An 18,637-nucleotide genomic window follows, 5' to 3' on the forward strand; every position below is an offset into this window, starting at 1 on the left:
TATCATAAATGTTTTTTAAAGTTCCAGATCAAAATAAACACATTGTTTTTAATTACTTCTGAAGTATAAGATGTATTACTATCAGACAGGCATTTTTAACTATGATACATTTATTTATTGTTGTATGGCTTGGAACTCATGGGGGTTTGTAATTAGACTGTGAGTATGATTCAACTGATCTTTTCTCTTTTTCAAACAGTTTTGTTCTACCTTTCGAAATGAGGAAATGCTGTGATATATACCACAGGCATTCTGCATAATATGGAAAAGTGGTTCTTGAAAAAAGTGATGTTTTTAAATGTTGGTTAAATTCACCAATGAAAAAAAGAAGTCGTTTGCAATGTCCATGTTTTCAAATTAATAGTGCTAAGCTAAATATTACCAACCGGTATCACTTTTAACTGTATCTTGGTATCACTTTTTTTTAATGAAGCAAATGTCTTGCAATCTCCTTCCCACATCTTGATGCCTTGGTCTAAGCAGTTAAGATCTCTTTTCTGAATTGCCTGCTTGTATGATGAATGCCATACTTTGCTTCACTATTCAGAGTGGTAATAGCTACATTCCAGCCGTAATCCAAAATTTCAGAACTACAGTTCAGAGCTGTTTGATTTATGGCACAAATTGATGGTTATTGCATTGTGATTCCATAGAAGCTGTGCAACCAAAATTCTTAGGGTGCCCAGTATGGAATGCTTAGAGTATCTCTAACTCCCTGTAAGACTAAAGGATATACCTGGTTTCACTAGAGATCCTAATGTTCCTATTCATGATACATTAACTGAAGATAATTCATTTCAAAAGACCCCAGTTCAGTATCAAGTCCATGTTAAGATTCTGTGGCTTTTCCAAACAACACTTGATAGCTATGAGAAAACTCTGTTTGAAATAAAGTAGCAGATCCACCAAAGGACTCTAGGAAAACTTGAACAATTTATAGCTTATGCATGATAGAGAATAATTTTTTAGCGGAAAGATGCCTCATTTGTCTTTCTTGCAGAGGAGATTTTACATCAGGGCTTTTCAAATGTAGCAATTTTAAGATACGTGAACTTAAACTCCCAGAATTCCTAAAAATGTCAAGTTTGAAAAACATGTTTTGCAAAATAATCAGATTTTATGTCCTCCCTTAAGTCTTTCTGGAAAAGGGATTAAACAGTCCAGATATGGCACACATAAAACAGCACCTTCACCCAGTCTATGTGAAGAAATGGCCTCAATCACACATAGTCTCCTCTGTTGCCTTTTAAATTCAAAGTTTTAATTTTACAACATTTAGGAACCTAAAAAGTGGATAGGACTAAATAAGCAAAAACTCTGGTTATGAGGATAGGCCAACTTATTTGAACTGGCAGAGTGAAAGTAATCCTATTCAACTAGGGGAACAAGTCTTTCCTTTCCTTCTCCAAGTGTGAAATATAGTAAAAGTTGTGCAAAGCTTTTGGAGAACCTGCTTTGTGTCCACTGACAATCACTGGGTTTCCTTTTCTACTTAAAAGGAAAATGTGTTTCTTTTGAACAAACTGTTTCCTCCAGTTGCTATGTTCCTATTACAGCATAAATATTTATTATCTACTAAATATTTGCATTTATATATAAAGAGCTCATTTTTATCTTGTTATTTCTTATACAGTATTACTGCATTGCAAAAAAAAGCCATAAAATTTATGAACCAGTGTCCTTAAAAAAAAAAAAAAACCTTGGTGATTTAATAAGCCGCATTAAAGTATCTCCCATGTCCTTCATGATGTACAACTCATTATCTTAAGTTTTATATCAAGGTTGTTTTTTTTTTTTATCCAGTCCTTCCAGGATTCATTTTAAAGGTGTCCTGGTTTAGTGCACCTTGCTTTGTTCTATTACTGTTTTTCACAGTCTTTGTAAGGTTCAGTCCCTCTTCAGTTATCTGATAATTTAGACCCTGGTCCCTGAAACTACAACTCTCTGTCCACCTTGTTTCTGTAGCCACACATATACTTGCAATATGTTTGTTTTGTAGCTACTTCACTTCCATGAACTAGGACAGTGATGGCTAACCTTTTTGCCGTCGTGTGCCAAAAGTGGGGGAGCGCGGGGGGTTGCACCGTATGTGCCCACACCCATAATTCAATGCTCCCCACCCCCCTCCCGCACATGTACGTACAACCACCCCATGCTCCCCACGCTTTTGGCACGCGATGGCATGGTGGGCCTGGTAGGCCTGTTTTTTGCTCTCCCCAGTCTCCAGAGCCTTTCTAGAAGCCTGGGGAAAACAGCCTCCCCTCCCCTCCAGAGGATGGAAATGGCCCGTTTGCCTAACTTCTGGTGGGTCTGGAAGGCCCAAGAATCAGCTGGCCAGCGCACACATGCATGCCAGAGCTGAGCTAGGGCAACGCTCACGTGCCCACTGATATGGCTCAGTGTGCCATCTGCAGCACATGTGCCATAGGTTCGTCATCACGGAACTAGGAGAATGGATGGGTTTTTAGGGCCTTGACTTTCCTTCTTAGATCTTTAAAACCCATAGAGCAGTAGTGGGATTCAGCTGGTTCACACCAGTTCAGGCGCAAGGAAAGGAAAAGGCCATTTTCTCTCTTTCTTCTCCCTGCTCCTCCTCCTTCCCTCATGCTAGCCGCTCCATTGCCATTTCTCCATTGCAGCACAGCGCCCAGGATCCACTTTGATAGCAGGGGGAGGGAATTTAACAACCGGTTCGCCCAGGGTCAGGTTGGCCATCGCGGGAGGCTTGTCCCACATATGCAGCGGAGCTGGAGGATGAGGATGGGCCATGCCTCCCACGACAGCCAACCTGACCCTGGGTGAACCGGTTGTTAAATTATTTGAATCCTATCACTGCCATAGAGATATGGTTGCAGCTGATGTTTGCAGTGCCTTTTGTCCCCTTATATGGACTAACAGAAAGAGATAATTAACTATGAAGTTGGTCAGCCATTAAATATGGCTACCAAGGAGCCTTGGTAGTACAGTGGTTTAAAGCACCCTGTTATTAACACAGCTGCCTGCAATTACTGCAGGTTCGAATCTTACCAGGCTCAAGGTTGACTCAGCCTTCCATCCTTTCTAAGGTAGGTTAAATGAGGACTCAGTTTGTGGCGGCAATGAGCTGACTTTGTATAAATATACAAAAGTATGAAGGCTATTGCTTAATGCATTGTAAGCCGACCTGAGTCTCTGGAAAAGGGCGGCATATAAATCAATTTTTTTTAAAAAAATATGCTGTTATATCCCTGATGCTTGCTCCTATAAACAGTGCTTCCTGGGCCACTTAACATACATTTGGTTGAATAGCAGTGCACTCTCATACCCACAGAGTAAGCGCATATTCTCATGTATTTTAGAGAACCATAATCTATCTCTTGTTTCTTAATTTTTATCAATCAATCCTGAAAGATTCAGGCTTTGTTTTTCTTTTCTGACAGAGCCTCAAAACTACCAGCAATACAGAGTGTTTTTACATTTATGTCTTTATATGTATTTGAATTTATTAGTCACCCAGCTCCAATAGACTTCTTCTATGTCTCTAGCCTCTACTTCCAAATTTTGTCCATTGCTCTTTTATTTACTTTTGTCCATGTCTCATTAATGATGGCATCATTACACATATTAAATATTTAAAAAAATAATTTGCTCTGTTTGAAGATAATAAGTATCCATACTCTTTTATAAAAATAGAGCATTATCCTCCAAATGGACAGTTAGTTTTATTGAAGTTTTTCATATCATATCCTATCATACATAAAACAAGGTGTGGGAACTTACTGTACCAGATTTCCCCCCCCCCCACCCTTTTCAAATAATTACAAATCCACACTGTATCAGATTAGTTTCAGGCAATCCCCCCTCGCCAAATATGTTATAAACATTGCAGTTCATGACTGGGGGGTTTAGGATTGTGATATAAATGGATGTGTAACATCAAGGCTCTGCTCCCTTTTTCATATTTTTTCTGCCATTTCAATTGACTGGAATTGAAAAGTGCCTAAAAATATATACTGTCTTCAATAAAATAGAATTTATAACCATCTTACTGCTACACTATAATTAGGATGCATTAAGTGTCATTCCCAGCAGTGAATGAATGTATCTATGCTCATATAAACGTTTAAATGCATCTCATATTGAAAAAAATAGTAATAAACAAGATCCAAGTAAAAAAAAATATTTCAGCCGTGCATTAAAATTGACTTATCTTTCATATAACTGAAAACTTCCTGGCGTTGATAGACATGACTAAAAGCATTTTAAGTATTTAAAGATATTTCAGTTCCACATATTTCACCACATCATGTGGTGAATGCATCAATTGAAGACTCTTAAGCTCATGAAGGATTCAGATTTTCAGACTCATAATAAAAGAAAATACTGCTGAATCGATAAATGAAATCTTCATGATGATTCTAATTTATAGGATTAATACTGCTAATTATGGACCTTGCCTACAGAAGTTGTGAATGCTTTAACACTGGAAGTTTTTAAAAAGATATTGGATAACCAGTTGTCTGAAGTGGTGTAGAGTTTCCTGTCTAAACAGGGGGTTGGACTAGAAGACCTCCAATGTCCCTTCTAACTCTGTTATTCTGTTTCTGCCTCTCAGTCCTGCTTTATGCTGAGAAGTAAGTGGGTACTGTTAGAATCAATCCTTTTTGCTGTTGCAAATACTATATGTTAAAAGATAAATCTTTTATCTTTAAGACACTCCGAAATATTTTTTTTCTTTTTATTATGTCATTATAAATTTTGATACCTTATATTGTTTCAATATGGTGATGTTTATATAACACAATGAAATGATTAATGTTCTATTATATTATAACTTAAAGTATTGTGAACAGAGAAAAAGTATTCTATCAATAGCATAGAATTACAATGTACTCCATAATGTGAGCATAAATTACTGTTTTTTAAATCCAAAACTGGCTTTGAAGTAGAAAAAAACAAAAGAAAAAAAAATAAGAACAGTTGGGTTTTTTATACATCTGCTAATAGGCAATATTTTCAAACATTTAGAACCCTTTAGAAGCCATACTGTAAATGATTATATTTGCCATTTTTTAATGTGGGAACCATTCTTGCATACATTTAGTTTAACTTAAATTATATTATGCTATATATTATGGTATGGCATGGCATGGTATGGTATGGTATTATTACATTACATTGTACTGTGAATTATACAGAGTATGTAGGTCATTATACATTCTCCCAATTGCCAGGGAGGACAGATGACTTTTATGTAGGCTTTCTCCTCCAAGACTCAAATCCAGCTACCACGTGTGCAGTGGCAAAATTCTGTGTCGCTGTAATGTCCACAAGAAAAAAAATGGTTACCGAATTATAATGACAACTGGTGCTAATTTTTTTTGAGATATCTATAACAATACATTTACTCACATACTTATCGGCTCTACATGCATGTAAATTAGGTTTAAGATCAGGTATTTTCATAACAGAGATGTTATTATTTACGATTAATGTTAGTACTATTTTTAAATTTATTGTATGTCTATTGCTGGCCGTAATAAAATTTTATTCTATTCTTCTATTCATTCCAATCCATTCCATTCCATTCCCATTCCATTCCATTCCATTCCATTCCATTCCATTCCATTACATTACATTACATTACATTACATTACATTACATTACTCTATACTGTTTTTCAATTGCTGGATATTCTCCAAATTTAAATTCTTAATTACATATTATTGGAATTGAAAGTAAGATTGGCAAGTATTTGATTATTTAGAATGGAGAAAGCTATTTAAATTTTTGCAGTTAAATGTCAGGTAGAATTTTAGGAATCAACAAACCTGTAGCATAATTATTCTTCATTTAAATACCTCTGTGTGTGTGTGTGTGTGTGTGTGTGTGTGTGTGTGTGTGTGTGTGTGTGTGTCCTGCCTAGAACATATCAGTTGTGAAAACTGAAAAATTTAAAGGGACTGAATTAAAGCCAATTTTTTGGGGCAAATAGCTTCAGTTGAAATTATGATTTTGGCTTCATTACAGTTTCCTCCAGTTATTCCCTTAGATATCCAAATTACATTCTGGCAGTGTTAAAATGGTTTATTAATTAGAACACATATTTTAAAATTTCAGTCTGGAGCATAGGAAAATATAGGGAGGGACTAGTTCCCAGGCTGATTAAAATTCAGGAGATCTCATGACATGTTTCTGTAACATATAAGTTTTGGGGTGAACAGACCCACTTCCCTGCCAAATCACGAGATGATTTTTAGAGGGGGAAAAAATCAGAACGCCTTCACCCTAATATGCATGAAGATATTTCATTTATAAATGGAAAACAGTTGCCTTTCTGGATTCTTGTAATTCCATTCTATTTTCTCAACAGATCTTCTAAAGAGAACTCTGTGGAATCGTTATTGGAAAAGAATATTTTTTTAGTTTGAGACTGCTGCTAAAGAATTTGAGGTGAGGTGATCTCCAGCACCCCAACCCCTCAATCTCTATTGGGCCATCTACCATATTTGAAATATGTAACATGTTGTGAGAGATGTCCATGTGGTCTTAATGGTCCATGTGGTCTTTTAAGATTTGGATCTCATTAAATATGATAAAACACTAATTATAGAGGTGCTATAAACTAGACTTCAGGATATGTTCATATATATAAAATATGCTGATTTATGTCTTGTTTGGTGACCAAAGAAAAGACTGTCAGATAATTAACTAAGGATTAGGTTATTACATGGATATAAAGGTTTAATTTGATTTTTGGCTATATATGGATGATTATTTTGTTTCTAAACTTTAAAAAGAAATGTCATAGTGTTTGATCACAGATCTCTCACAACCAAGTGAATATACAGAGATCATGGAATCTGAGGTAAATCTCAATAATAATTGACTCCAAATATTTAAAAGAACTAAGAAAACAAGTTCTGATAATACAACATTATGCATTGAATCACCGTTTATCTTATTTTATACTTAAAATTCAGTGTATGGTCCTCAGACACCTATCATGTTTTGAAAAAGTGCTTATTGGAATATAGCTACTTTTTCTTGACTATTTTTTTCTTCCTCTGACTGAAAATATTTAGAAGAAAGAAGAAAAAAACCTATCAATTAAGTGTTATTCTGAAGAGGAATCCATCTTCTAAAAGATTTGTGGTGGTGCAATGGTTAGAATGCAGTATTGCAGGCTAATTCTGCCCATAGTGAGGAGTTCGATCCTGATCAGATCAAGGTTGACTCAGTCACCAATCCTTCTGAAGTTGGTAAAATAAGGACTCAGATTGTTGGGGGCAATATGTTGACATTTTTAAACTTCTCAGAGAGTGCTATAAAGAACTTCTTTGTCTTATTCCCACAGTATGGCAGGCCCTGCCTTTTTTTTAATGACCCCATAATCCCTTGTATCGGGGTGGAGCCGGGGCAACTGAATGGAGCTGAGCATTTACTGGCCAGATTCCCTTCCTGACACTTGCACAGAGTTCGCAGCAGATGTTTTGTCTCTGCACCCAAAGAGAAAAATATCTAGGATCCTGATTGTGAGGCAGAGCTCCACTGCTAGGCCACCACACCATCCAGAGTGCTATAAAGCATTATGGAGTAGTATATGCTAGATTTACAAATGTGCAAAATGCAGATTCCTTAATAATATCTGGCATATTTTCTTTGTGATTCAGTCTCTTTAGCAATAGCAATAGCACTTAGACTTATATACCGCTTCATAGTGCTTTGCAGCATTCTCTAAGCAGTTTACAGAGTCAGCAGATTGCCCCAAACAGGCTGGTCCTCATTTTACTCATATATCCCTCCATCCGTCCATCCCTTCCTCCATTTCTCTCTCTCCACCTCAGCTCCTTTAGGCCTTAGAAAGCCAGAAAAAATATTGGAAAAAGGCCAAAATTCAACTATTTAGAATGACTGAATACACGTTTTAAACAAAATGAATGAATATCAGACTCATCAAACCAACATATTGCATTGTGCCAAATGGGTTATTTAAATTAGATGTTTCTTCTACTACTAAAATAATTTAATACTCATCTGTTCATACAGCCATGAAATCCTGTTGCTTTTCATTCTTTTTTTAATAAACCATTTCGAAATTGAAGCTATGCATTGAAAAACAGTCACCACATAGCTATATACGGGGAACATTGGTATAGATTTGCATATGCAACCCAATATTTAGATCTTCTATTTTTTTTAGTAATGAAAAGCATAGGAAAGGGATTCTTTGTCAAGATTAAGTTTTGACATACATATATATATTGTCGTGAATGCGACTGCTTGAGGGATCCTGGATTGGAGCTGAAAGATGAAAAGGAAGCAGTATGCTCTCTCCCATATTGGGTAGACCAGGTGCTTCGACAGAAGAACACTGTTTACACACACACACACACACACACACACATATATATCTGCAATAGGGAAGCAGTGGCTCAGTGGCTAAGACACTGAGCTTGTCGATCGAAAGGTCGGCAGTTCAGTGGTTCAAATCCCTAGCTCCCATTACTTGTCCCAGCTTCTGTGAACCTAGCAGTTCGGAAGCACGTAGAAAAATAGGGACCACCTTTGGTGAGAAGGTAACACCATGCACCTTTGGCATTTAGTCATGCCGGCCACATTACCACGGAGACGTCTTCGGACAGCACTGGCTCTTTGGCTTTGAAACAGAGATGAGCACCACCCCCAAGAGTTGGGAATGACTAGCACATATGTGCGAGGGGAACCTTTACCTTTACCTATATATATGTGCAATATTTTATGGTAAAAATGGTGTAATGCACCTAGAATTAGGTAGCCATTCCACATTCAGCTGTTGAACAACTGTACTAGATCATGGCATAGGATCTGGTTATTTGAGAGACCACCTGTCTCCCACAGTATCTGCCATGCTAGTTTGATTTTTCAGGATTGGCATGCTTTGACTCCCTTTGATTAAGCAATGTTATTTTTCAGGACCCCAAAAATATGCTTTTTTTGTAGTAGTAGTAGTGTCTTCTGAAATGAGGTTCCTTCCAAGATTCTGTTGGCTCCCACTCAGCTGTTTAGAAAAGTCATGAAAATCTGTCTCTTCACCCAGACCTTTGGGGAGGAAGAATGCTTTATTCCATGTATTCTGTCATTCTTGCCATCGTTGATCTTTCTTGTCTTCTTTTAAAATTGATTTTATTGTAAATTAAATCCATGATCACTGCACTTACTAAAAGTTCTTTTAATTTATCTGAACATATGCCAGGTTATTTTGAGTCTCATGTATTAACTGGTTCCCCTTTCTGTCAGATTGGATAGAAGATTATGAATATGCCTTTGTATGTAGCTGTAAATATTTGATATTTAATTTTTCTTTTAGTCTCCCCATAGGGATTCACATTTAGCCACTCCTTTGTTTCCTGTCATATTGGAAATTACATTTTTCATAGTAGGCCCTCAACACTTCAAGACATGTGTATTAATCTGTCAGGCAGTATGATGTTTGATGCCACAGCCTTCCCATCTGTAATGCAACACATGTCTCCCTTTGGGGAGAAATCTAAGCAAAGCTACCCACCTCTCACACATGTATTTTCCAGTTGTCTTCGTAGTCAGGAGCAGAGAACAATTCCCGTGAAGAGAAAAAATGCCAGAGCAGCTTGTGAGAGCATAGGGGCAATTGAAGGAGAAGGCATTTTAAGGATTACCCAGAACAGACAACTCAGTCTAAGTGTGAGGGACATGGGCAGTGGTGGGATTCAGCCAGTTCGCACCCGTTCGCGTGAATCAGTTGTTAAATTACCCACCCCCCCGCTATCAAAGTGGATCATGGGCACTGTGCTGCACTGCAATGGAGAAACAGGCAATGGAGCGGCCAGCACAAGGGAAGGAAAAGGTCATTTCTCCTCTTTCTTCTCCCTGCTCCTCCTCCTCCCCCCGTGCTGGCCACTCTGTTGCCTGTTTCTCCATTGCAGTGTAGTGCAGCATACAGGATCCACTTTGATAACAGGGGAGGGATAATTTAACAACCAGTTTGCCTAGGCTCAGGTCGGGCCACACCTCCCAAGACAGCCAACCTGACCCTGGGCAAACCGGTTGTTAAATTATTTGAATCCCACCACTGGACATGGGACAAAAGCATTTGAAAGAAATTTGTCTTTAATTAACTCAATATAACTGAAACTGGAAATGCACTCTTACATTTTTAAAGAATTGGATTTACTCCAGACTAGCATGGAGTTTGGAAATATACCTTCCTAAAATCCATGTCATCCTTCCCAGCTAATGGGGCTTGACACTACCCTAACGGCTATCAAGAACTCCAACGGTGATCCACCAAGAAAGAGAAAAATAGAGATGGTATATAAACATTTTAGTAGAATAATTTTCCATAAATAATATCAGAATGCAGTTGCTTGTGTCTAGCCCTGAACCCCATGACAATTCACCCGACCCTATGGAATGAACTGCCCCCAGACATACGAAGGATCCCCGACCTCCGTGGCTTCCGTCGCGCTCTGAAGACCCTATTATTCCAGCAAGCTGGACTGACAGGATAAAGATTTTTTGAGTATCAGCTCAAATCTCAAAAATAAAGACAACATGTTAGTCCTCCAAAGAGGAAGTGATATTCAGTGCTTGGGAAATCAGAAAGTTAATGGTCTGGAATGTCTTCGCTAGTATTTCCTTAGGAAACGTAACATGAATTTTTACAATACAAAATAATCATAATAGGAATTATACAGAAATATACTCTTCTACTTCAATATAACTAATTTGTAATCACAGAAGCAGATTTTTCTCTGGCGTGATGCTTCTCCATCCCCGGATAACATCATTCCAATCCTATTATTCTTTCTTTATCATACAATAAAAAGGAAAGATATAAAACACAGTTATCTGAATTTGTAGATGTTAATAGCAGTGAGCTATTAAAACTCCCTGGTGATTAGTCACTCTCTTTCAGATCTATTACTATATAAGCAAGTCCAGCTCTTGAGTAATTATTATTATCTATCAATTTATATCTTGATTTTCTTCCAGAAACTCAGGATAGCTTATAGCAGTGTTGGCAAATCTTTTTGGGGAACCATGCGCATACCAGGAAGCTGACAAGACCAGGTCACCTGGTCTTCTGGTTTCTGATGCGCATGCGCTCATGAGTGTATGAAGCTCAGCTGGACAATGTACATTCATGCACCAGAAACTGGAAGCTCAGCTTCCCAGCACGCACATATGCACTGGGGAAGCTGCTCTTCTGGTTTCTAGAACTTTCATGTGTGTGAAGACCAGCATGTGCATGCCGGAACCCAGAAGAGCAATGGATGACGGCTGGCATGCCCAGAGAGATGACTCTGTGTGCCACTTCCACCACGTGTGCCGTAGGTTCCCCATCACAGGGTCATAGGAAGACTATCCTTCAATTTATTTTAGTAACAGCTCTGTGACAAAGACTGGAAGGAAAGAGAGTGACTTGGCCAAAGTTACCTGGTGAGTTTTTATATTGAAGATGGACTTGAATTTGTATCTCCTTGGTCTTTAGCCATTACCCCACAATAGAACGTTTGCTCACCTTCATCTGAGTAACATATAAACCAAGCTATAAATTGGTGGTTGTTGCTGGTACATAATAAAAATACTGGTAATTTTATTGAAGCTCTATCAAAAAAGGATTTTATAGACACAAACAAAAAGATAAATCTTTATACGCTGTTATCTTCGATGAATGCAGGCAGCTATGTTTTACAAGCTTTCCATTTATGGTATACTTAAAATGTTTTTGCAGATGATGTCATTTTAAAATTTAGAAAAGGAAGGCTAAAATTAGGGACATTTTCTCTAGGAAGAAAAAAAAAAGGAGAACAAAAGAAATAAGGAAAGAAATAAGTCAAGCGTTTATCTTCATGGGACCTGTGGCTGAATATATATGCCTACCCCCAAGGGAAAAAAAAAATACCAGGAAGAAAATATTTATTAATCATGTTAATATGTCACTGAGATCGTGAGCAGCTGATGAGGGAAGCAAAAAACAACAACAAACCATGTTTTTCCCTTGAGGATGGAGAACACTTTATTACAGACTCTAGAAAAAACTAAAAAATAAAGTTAGAGAACAGAATATAAGTTCAGAGCCAGGAAGACAGCTAAAGCACAGAAAGAGTTTTAGGTTTTATGTTTCAACAGTAAGTATCCCGAGAAAAGTTTCAATTTCTCTTTCTTGATCCAAATTCATGTGTAAAGAAGTCTTTGCCAGACAAATGCTGTCCAGGTGTTAAAGTACAGGTAGTCCTCATTTTACAACATTTCATTTAGTGACAGTTCAAAGTTACAATGGCACTGAAAGAAAAGTGACTTATGACCGTTTTTCACACTTATAACCATTGCTGCATCCCCATGGTCACATGATCAAATTTCAGACCCTTGGCAACTGGTTCATACTTATGACTGTTGCTGTCTCCCAAGGTCAAGTGATCCCCTTTTGCGACCTTCTGAGAAGCAAAGTCAATGGGGAAGCCAGATTCACTTAACAACTGGGTTACTAGCTCATTAACTGCAGTGATTTGCGAAAGGTTGTACAATGGAGCAAAATTCATTTAACAAATGTCTCACTTAACAACAGAAAGTTTGGGCTCAATTGTAGTCGTAAGTCGAGGACTACCTATACAATATCAAAATTCTCCACCAGTGACCTTGCAAAACATATCTCTCCATCTCACTTCTCCCAAGCCAAAAAGCAAATAGAACCTTTCTTCTTTTTTTTCGGTATAAATTCTGTGGGATTAAAGTTTTAAAACAGCATCTCTTCTTACACCAGTCTCCTCTCCCAAATTCTAGATTTAAACAATCCCTGAAGCAATCTGAAAACTACTTCTGTTATACAGCTCTGCCCTGGGCACACAGGTTCTTCGGTCAGTAGGAATTGTATGGTGTTTTTTTTTAAAGTAAAAAATAAATAAATAGAGAATCTGTTTTTTTAGATTGTATGGCCCAGGAGCTTTTGCTTCCAAAATAACTGTAATCCTGCCTTCTTTCAGAGACTCTGTGCTTTAAAAGAAACTCACAATTCAATTTTATTAGGTATTAAAACATGACAGGAAAGTTGGTATTAGTTATATATTTGATCTGCGAAAGGAAAAATGAAAATACCCAGTTTTGAAAAACAACAAAGGTTCTAAGTATTTAAAAAATGTGAAATACTTCCTGTGATTTAAAAATTTAATTAATTCATCAGAAAATATTATTTGATGTTTCTGGGACTTCTCAAAGAATATTTAAAAGGGAATGGACATCAGTTCTTTTTTTTACTCTTTCAATGTGAGAAATACAAAAGTTCTTTAAACCACATGATTTCAGTTCTAGCTTTGTTTTGGTTTCAAATCAATACAATACACTTTGGGAATAAATATTATTCTGAAGATTTCAATGCGACAATGAAGTAGTGTCCAAAAACATAGAATTAGGCTTTCAACTCATTTTTCATACTTATGACCTTTGCAGCATCCCCACAGTCATGTGATTTAAATGTGGATAATTGACAACTGACTCACATTTATGACGGTTGCTGTGTCCCAGAGTCGTGTGATCACCTTTTGCGACCTTCTGACCAGCAAAGTCAATGGGGAAGCCAGATTCACTTAACACCCGTGTTACTAATTTAAGAACTGCAGTGATTCACTTAACAAATGAAGTGAGAAAAGTCGTAAAATGGAGCAAACTCAGTTAACGAATTCCTCACTTAACAAATACATTTTGGGTTCAATTGTGGTCATAAATTGAGGACTAAATGTACTGTCAGGTCTGCCAAACTCAGCTTGGCACATCACTGGCATCCTGGGCAGTGGTGGGTTGCTCCCGGTTCGGCCCGGTTCGGCCGAGCCGGTAGCGGTGATGCTATTATGTCACCGAACCGGTTCTCTTTCTTCGGGAGCTGGGCCCTCCCGCCTGCCCCCGCGTTATTCCGATCTTATATTTCTTCTTTTTTCGCCCAGCTGATTATACTGATTATATTATATTGACACGCAACCAAAGAGGCGATCGCGCGCAAAGTGCGCACACAAAGAGAACCGGTAGTAAAGCCGGTTAGAACCCACCCCTGATCCTGGCGCATCACATGAAAGCCTAACTAGTATATTATGCTATAGAGCCTGTAGAGGTAATTCTACAAATTGGAAAGTAAATCATTCACCTGATTTTGACAAATGGATCCAGGATATGAGTTTTATACCTAATTTTAAAACGTATTTCTGTTCTATAAATAACGACCTGGCTATGTGGCTCAGTGGTTCGAATCCCTAGTATAGGTCTCCTGTGTGAGCAGGGGGTTGGACTAGATAACCTCCAAGGTCCCTTCCAACTCTATTACTGTTGTTAGAGGATACACTACATTGCTATGAGGATAGATGTAATGATGAATTGAACAGCTGAATTAATTTTATAAACTTTATATGTAAAATATATATAATAAATACTATTATTTATGAATATATATTTATCTTAGGATCTTGTTGTTAATTATGATTTGTTTAATTCATTCCATTTACTATACTATTACTATAACATATTTATGATGGTTTTGTATAATCACTGCTTACCCTGTCTAGAGTTCCTGGGAAACTGAATTCGTGTTTAGATGATGCTACTATTGAGGTAGATATACTCTCCCTTTCTCTGCATGGGGTTTGTGTATTTTAATTTTAATATTATTTTATTTTTCATATTGAAGTTTTATATTTTATTATTATTGATTTATATATGATTGTTTTCATTTGTTTATTGTATGGTGACAAGAATCAGTTGCTGTGAGATAGGCAGCTATATAAATTTCATTAATAAATAAAATTAATGTAGACTCTTTTCTATGTCACCATTTCAACAAATAACATCTTTAAAAAGGTATACCAAACTGTTTTTTCTATGGATGAAGCAAAAGATCCCAGGATCAGAAGCAGTTTTTCGGCTACCTACTTTAATCAATTTCTTAAAAGAATGAACACTACTGAATCCATAATCATTCCGATCATTCCAAGGTATTACAGGAATGCTTAATCAACAGTAAAAATACAAATCCAACATGCTACCCATATATTCCCAAAATGTACAATATCCAAAATGCATGCCTACTGTTATGTAAGTGATGTTTGTAAAATATGGAAGTTGTTACATTTCCCTATTTAGAAACGCCATCCTGTGGAGTTTATGAATGTTAAAGGGCTTATTTGGTATAATTGTATATCATGGAGACTATTTTCAAGGTTTTTAATGAAAGTGAGATTGAATATTAGGTAAAATATTCTGGAGTTTCAAATCAAGGGAGAGTGGACAGGGGGAGGGAAGGAAGGAGAGAGGGGGAGGGAGGGGGAAGGAAGGAGGGAGGGAGGGAGGGAGGGAGGGAGGAAGGAAGGAAGGAAGGAAGGAAGGAAGGAAGGAAGGAAGGAAGGAAGGAAGGAAGGAAGGAAGGAAGGAAGGAAGGAATCTTTTTGTCAAGATATAAAACTTGAGGAGAGTGTCAGCCCCATGATGAATAAGCACTTTGAGGGAAGTGTTCTGCATAGCAGTATACCAATTTGTTTTCAGAGCCAGGAACAGCAGGAAACATGTGTTGCTGAACTGAAAAAGAAAAAAGAAAAAAGAGAAAAGAAAGAAACCATCTGGGAATATTCCTTCTCTTGTTTTTTTTTCCACCATTTTTCTTTTATTGTCACTGTTTACTGAAATATATTATTTTCTGAAGTCTAGGGAGTTCTCAGGTCTTAGCACGTCAAAGTTTACTTGCCTGCATGGATATGCTTTAAATTAGGAATTAGTGCAGTGCAATGCCATTGGATAAAATTAAACAAAAACAATATATCCCGCTGCTATGTGCCTTAGTGGTTCCTGCTGTGCCATCAATTTTTAAGACGTTTCCACTCTATCAATGTTAGGACACAAAGGCATTCTGGTTTCAAAGTAAACTATACCTCTGATATGCCACTGAGAGCTAGTGGTAAGTGACCATGTTAAATAGGGAGTATGAAACTAATTTAGTTTTGCTCCAAGGAGCCTAGCTGAAGCCTTGTAAATTATTTACAAAAGTGTCTTCTACAAGGGTAGAATGTCTAAGGTTCCGTCTGCATTTCTTTTTTGCTTTTAAAAAAAAATATCTGTGCTTCTTTTTCTTGTTGCTTCTACTTGCTGTTCTATCCTCTTCTATAAGTTAAGTTTAAACAAGAGGTTAAAATCAGTCGTAGAAAAGGAGAACAAAGGAAGAAGGATCAGTGGTGAAATCCATTTTTTTTTACTACCAGTTCTGTGGGCGTGGCTTGGTAGGCGTGGTGTGGCTTGGTGGGTGTGGCAGGGGAAGGATACTGCAAAATCTCCATTCTCACTCCACTCCAGGAGAAGGATATTGCAAAATCCCCATTCCCACCCCATTCTGTGGCCAGCCAGAGGTGGTATTTGCTGGTTCTCTAATTGCTCAAAATGTCCACTCCTGGTTCTCCAGAACCTGTCAGAATCTGCTGGATTTCACCCCTGAGAAAGAGAGCTTCATTTCAGAGTAAATCCAGACATAGATCTACTGAAAATAGGGTTTTGGGGCTGGATTTTCTGGAGAGATGGCTCTGGAGGATATTGAATACCAGCTAGAAGTTCATTTTCAAAACCTCTTACTGCATCAGAGGCAAGATGTTCTGTTCACACAATGCTTGGGGGTTTTCTATATCCTGCCCCTTTGAGGAAGGTCTGCTATACTAAATACCTGTGCAAGTCTGTATTTAAAAAGCTTGATCTCTCAAAGGTGCTTTTGTAAGAGGCAACTGGGCTTTCTTGTTTTTTCTTTGAAGAAGTTTCGCTTCTCATCCAAGAAGCTTCTTCAGATCTGACAGGATGGTGGGGAATGGAAGGATTTATATTCCTTGCAGACAGCTGGTCATTTGCATCCTTTTTAGAGAGTCATTGAGGACTTGGAGGTTTATTTGTGTCCTCAGGGTCACCTGAGTAGTGCAAATCTTCTTTATCTTTATCTTTATTTGATTTATATACTGCCCTACTCCCGAAGGACTCAGGGCGGTGAACAGCCAAAACAGTAAAAATACATAAATACAAAATTTAAAAACAGAATAAAATCGAATTAGACAATTTGGTCCAGACAGATTAAAACACCCCAATCATTTAAAAACTGATTAAAATTTACATAATTAAGAAAAAGGGAGAAGATTTAGGCCAGGCCAGCTTGATGAAATAAAAAAGTCTTAAGCGCGCGATGGAAGGTGCGCAGATCTGGGATCCTCCGTATCTCCGGGGGTAGTTCATTCCAGATAGTAGGTGCCCCCACAGAGAAGGGTCTCCCCCTAGGGGCCGCCAGTCGACATTGTTTGGCCGACGGCACCCAGATGATTCCTGGAGTCTGCAATTTTTCTGGAAATCCATTCGTACTCCCACACCATTTGAAGGGTGTTCATCCCAAAGTGCATAGCCATGAGTCTATGGAGGTTCTCAGTCATCCAGGTCATAGTTGTCCCAGAGGTGCTTTTTCAGGAGGCAAGTGATCTTTCTTGTTTTTTCTTTGAAGAAGTTTCACTTCTCATCCAAGAAGCTTCTTCATCTCTGAAAAGAAAAAAAAAATCAAGAAAGTCCACTTGCCTCCTGAAAAAGCACTTTTGGGACAAACATGACCTGGATGACCGAGAACTTCCATAAACTAAGAGCTTGATCAGCATTGCACACTTTATTTTCATAAATGGGAAAGTACACAGCTATGCTTTAGGTATTAATTTTATTTATTTATTTATTTATTTATTTATTTATTTATTTATTTGTTTGTTTGTTTGTTTGTTTGTTTGTTTGTTTGTTTATTTATTTAATTTTTAATCCAATTTAGAGACCATCCATTTTACTCTCAGAGCACCTGGCGGCAGTGTACAATTAAAACCATATAAAAATATTATATCTCAATAAAAGGAGCCACGTAAAACAAAGAACAAAGTTTAAAAGATGGGCAATGGTTGAAGGTGCTAACGAATTTCATGGTTTCATGTTCTTTCATGAGTCTTATGCAAGTTGGTACAGTCAGGTCTTCGAACACTTTCAAAAGGCCGGAGGTGGTGGGTGGGTGGGCATATTATTTTTATGGAATCCTGGTTAATAGTTCTTTGTTTGTGGAAATGGCTAGAAGCATAGACAACTTCTTTTTCTCTGAAAATAAAATATTCTTTTTGTGTAGAACAACGGAACATAATGAGGATTATTTTCCCCAACAATGTAGCAGATATTATCTATCCATGTGTCTGTGAATAGAAGATAATTGAATAGGCTGGGTGAAAAAAGTCAATCTATATTCTGTGTTTTTGAAAGATTTTTGAGAGTTACAATAATCACATTGTCATTTTTATTTTTGGTCAAAGGTCAGTTATTCATTTCACAGAATTTTTTAAAGTTGTGAGGAAAAACATAAAACTCACATGCTTCAAATAAAGGTCCAAGGTCTATTTAATGAGGCAACATTACAGTACATTCAAATAATAATAAAAAAAAAAACAGAAGGACAAGCAGGGCAAATTTTATGTTCAGTTTTTTCACTGTGATGGAAAAAAAGTTATATTAGATAATATTTTAATATGATACTAGTACTATAAACAGAAATATAAAATATTAGATAAAGTAAATAATTTGGATTGGAAAAGATGATATGTCTAGCAAGACACATTGCTTT

General features: G+C 37.2%; 1 long non-coding RNA gene across 1 annotated transcript in view; it reads left to right on the forward strand.

Moving 5' to 3' along the window:
* LOC117676674 (uncharacterized) overlaps positions 1–18,637 on the forward strand; it is a 127,379-nt gene that overhangs the window by 95,341 nt on the left and 13,401 nt on the right. Inside the window, exon 2 of the long non-coding RNA XR_009620473.2 lies at positions 6,353–6,432. This is a non-coding gene — a long non-coding RNA (uncharacterized LOC117676674). The remainder of the gene's footprint in view (positions 1–6,352; positions 6,433–18,637) is intronic.

This window comes from Pantherophis guttatus, chromosome 6, assembly GCF_059756535.1.
Source record: "Pantherophis guttatus breed Tessera chromosome 6, ASM5975653v1, whole genome shotgun sequence".
Classification (NCBI taxonomy): domain Eukaryota; kingdom Metazoa; phylum Chordata; class Lepidosauria; order Squamata; family Colubridae; genus Pantherophis; species Pantherophis guttatus.